Here is a 475-nt window from a genome sequence, read left to right as displayed (position 1 = left end):
CAGAGAGAGAGAGAAGAAAACCTCATCACATCGTAAGCAACAGCTGGCGGGCTCACGGCAGAAGGACAAGAGAACCTCCCGTTTTTGAACCGAGGGAGAAGATGAACCCCAGAGAAAGGAAGGGCGAACAGAAGAGCCAGCACAATAACGCAGGAGAGACGGCCGCGCCATAGCCTGGGGGGCGAATTGTGCCGGAGATGGAGGTGGGGTTAGGAGAAGGGGTTAGAAATGGGGTTAGGAGAAGGGGTTAGGTGAAGAGGTTAGAGGTGGCTTTGGAAATGGGGTTAGAAATGGGGTTAGGTGAAGGGGCTAGAGATGGCTTTGGAAATGGGGTTAGAAATGGCGTTAGGAGAAGGGGTTAGAAATGGGGTTAGGTGAAGGGGTTAGAAATGACGTTAGGAATGGGGTTAGAAATGGTGTTAGAAATGAGGTTAGGAATGGGGTTAGAAATGAGGTTAGGAATGGGGTTAGCAGT

Source organism: Penaeus monodon, chromosome 21 (assembly GCF_015228065.2).
Source record: "Penaeus monodon isolate SGIC_2016 chromosome 21, NSTDA_Pmon_1, whole genome shotgun sequence".
In the NCBI taxonomy this organism is placed as follows: domain Eukaryota; kingdom Metazoa; phylum Arthropoda; class Malacostraca; order Decapoda; family Penaeidae; genus Penaeus; species Penaeus monodon.
Note: the sequence above shows the minus strand (reverse complement) of the source record.